The sequence below is a fragment of the Lactuca serriola genome, chromosome 3 (assembly GCF_051521515.1).
Source record: "Lactuca serriola cultivar US96UC23 chromosome 3, Lser_US96UC23_V15, whole genome shotgun sequence".
Classification (NCBI taxonomy): Eukaryota; Viridiplantae; Streptophyta; class Magnoliopsida; order Asterales; family Asteraceae; genus Lactuca; species Lactuca serriola.
Window position 1 is genome coordinate 97,085,493 of NC_136410.1, and position 3,461 is coordinate 97,088,953.

Sequence of the window (3,461 nt, forward strand, 5' to 3'; positions counted from 1 at the left end):
AACATTGCCAGCCCTTTAACGGATCAACTAAAGAAGGATAGCTTTAGGTGGAATGAAGGGGCCGAGAGAGCTTTTCAAGAACTGAAGGTGGCCATGACAACAGTTCCAGTTTTGGCTATGCCTGACTTCAACAAGGTTTTCATTGTCGAGACCGATGCTTCAGGATTTGGGCTAGGCGCAGTCTTAATCCAAGAGGGGAGGCCAATTGCTTATTATAGCTGCACCCTAGGAACTCAAGCTTGATCGAAGTCAATCTACGAAAAGGAACTAATGGCAATTGTTAAGGCGGTCATCAAATGGAGACCCTATCTCCTCGGAAGAAGATTATTGGTTCGCACAGACCAATTGAGTTTGAAATACATTTTGGAGCAAAGGGTGGTAGAGAGCGACTATCAGAAATGGGTTTCAAAACTGATGGGGTTCGACTTCGAGGTGCAGTATCGAACAGGGGCAAGCAACAGAGTGGCAGATGCCTTGTCAAGAAAGAACCCCACTATAACCCGCAACGAAATGGTGGCGGGTTACTGGGAATTTTAGGAGAAGTTGAAGAAGGAGTTGACAGAAGATCAATTCATCAACCAGGTCAAGAAGGAATTGCTGGAAAATGCGAATTCCCACAAAAACTTTGGGTTGTACCGTGACAACCTTTTCTTCAAAGGAAGGTTGTATATTCCCCCGAAATCCCCACTTATCCTAGAAATCATCAAGGTCTTCCATGATTCGCCAATGGGAGGACATTCGGGCACAAAGAAAACGCATCAGCGAGCAACAACAGAAATCTACTGGCAGGGAATGAAGGATGATATTGTGGAGTACGTTCGAAGGTGTGCCATCTGTCAATAGCAGAAATACAGCACCGCCTCGCCCGCTGGGCTGCTACAACCCATTCCCTTACCCGCTCAAACCTGGGATGAAATCACGATGGATTTCATCGAAGGACTCCCTCGATCCGAAGGATGGGATACAATCTGGGTGGTCATTGACCGGCTGAGCAAATACGCCCACTTTATTCCCCTCCGACATCCGTTTAACGCAACCGTGGTAGCTGATAAGTTTATGAAAGAAGTGGTAAAACTACACGGTCTTCCGTTGAATATCATTAGTGACAGGGACAGAATTTTTCTTAGCCAATTCTGGATGGAGTTGTTTCGTTTACATGGGGTGGAGTTAAAAAGGAGCACATCTTACCACCCACAAACAGACGGGCAGTCGGAAGTGGTGAACCGCTGTCTCGAGACATACCTGAGGTGTTTCTTTTCCGATAAACCAAGGACATGGGCTAAATGGCTCGCATGGGCAGAATTCTGGTACAACACCACTTATCACTCATCCCTCAAGAGCACCCCCTTCAAGGCTCTGTATGGACGGGATCCCCCTCCTCTGATCCGTTTTGAGGGACAACACACCCCTATGGATGCACTGGAGCAACACTTGGAAGACAGAGATGCTATGCTAGATGATTTGAGGGTAAATTTGATCAGGGCCCAACAGAAGATGCAGTACTAGGCAAATAAGAAGAGGACAGAAGTGGAATTCAAAGAAGGCGATATGGTTTATCTCAAGCTCAAACCCTACAGGCAGCAAAGTTTGGCGAAAAGAAAATATGAGAAATTAGCTGCACGTTTTTACGGACCCTACAAGATCATACAGCGTATCGGAAAGGTGGCTTATAAACTAGAATTACCTCCTACAACGGCTATAAACCCGGTTTTCCACGTTTCCCAGCTCCGCGCACCCTATGGTATCCCAAATATTGTTGGATTAGTGTCTAAGTCCATAACTATTTTGGTATGTACTTGACCCGATTATGAGCATGGTCCTTTTGGGTTGCCTTCACCATAGCAATATGTAGGATGAATTAAGGAGAGAGAGGTTTAAATATGATTTATTAATATATTATGAGAATAATATATTAAAGGAGAAATCATATTGTTTAATTAATATTAGTCAAGAATTAATTGATAATTAATTTTGTGGCTAAAAGAGATTAATTAAACTTAGGGGACTGAAGTTGTAATTATAAGATAATTATAATTGGGCTATGGATCACCTAATAATATATAGGTTGGACGAATTCTATGGGAAGCCCATTAGAAATCGTCCAAGGGATATGTTTAAGGAGTCCATGGGCTGCTTAGGGCCTAAGCAGTCAGATTAGGGTTTCCTAGTTGTAAACCCTAATAGCCCAAAGCAGTCGGACTCTTCAAAGGATACGTATCACAAGAAAGAAGACGCCCAACCGGTCACCTACTCAAAAACCATGTCCAAGAGTTTAGAAAAGAAGGAAGAGTTGGTCACCTTAATGAACAAGTACAAGAAAGAATATGGTTGGATGATTGCTATTATCAAAGGTCTGAGTCCGGTATGGTTCTCTCGTAAAAAGAAAGTCAAATACAAGAAAAGAGTCACAATGGAGGTGTGGAAATTAAAAAATGTAGACACGGGGCAAATTTGCAAGGTTAATGGACATCGATTGAAGCCATTCACTGAAGGTTTTGATTCAAATGTCCAAGATGTTGTCCATTTGGACGCCCCAAAGTGTTAAAGTGAAGTTTGGAGGCGTCTCGCCAAAGACGTTAAAGAAGGGCATTTTTGGAAAGCATTGTGTTTTCGTGTTTTTAATTTGAACAAAATGAGTTTTGAAGATGTTTTTGGGATTCAAAAGAGTTGTTTTTTGAAGAAATCAAGAGTTTCTAGGTGTTTGGGGCTGTCCGAAGCAAGAACGGGTGAAAAACGAAGAAAAATGAAGCGAAAATGAAGATCAGCATCAGCGGGTTGCGCGACCCGCGTGCTGTTGCGCGGCCAGGTGTGACGAAGCGACATTGGCCCAAGACTTAACTGCAAGGTCTGCGCGACCCGCGTGCTACTCTGCGCGACCCGCGCACTGTGCTGGGCAATTTGGGCTATTTTTGGCGATTATTTGACCAGGTGTTGACCAAAGGTTTTAATGAGTTGACCTTATGACTTTTTTTGACCAACATTGACCGAAATTGACCCTTTTTGACCCATAGATTAAAATGTTCAGCTTCCCTTCTTCTTCATTTAATCATCTTGACCTCCCACTCCATTCCTCTTATATAACCTTCCAGCAACCACCTCGCCGGAAAATTCAAGATTGTCGGAATTCTACCGGTCGTAATTTCACGAAACCACCGCCACAAACATCTCCCGTCATCCAATCCTCCGATTTAGGTCATTTTTGCCCTTACCTTAAGCATTGAGGACAATGCTTGTTCTTAAGCTTGGGGTGGGGCATTTCATTTTCCTTTTATATTTTTTTTCCATGCATTTTTAATTAGGTTGCATAACATTTTAGATTTAAGCTAATTTTCATTCATTTTTTTTTAAATCCAAAAAAAATTTTATTTTTTCTTTTTCACCTTTTATATTTTTGCATAACATTTAGCTTAGGCATTAACATTCATGCATTTTTGTTGTCTGTTTATTCTCACCCCTGGATG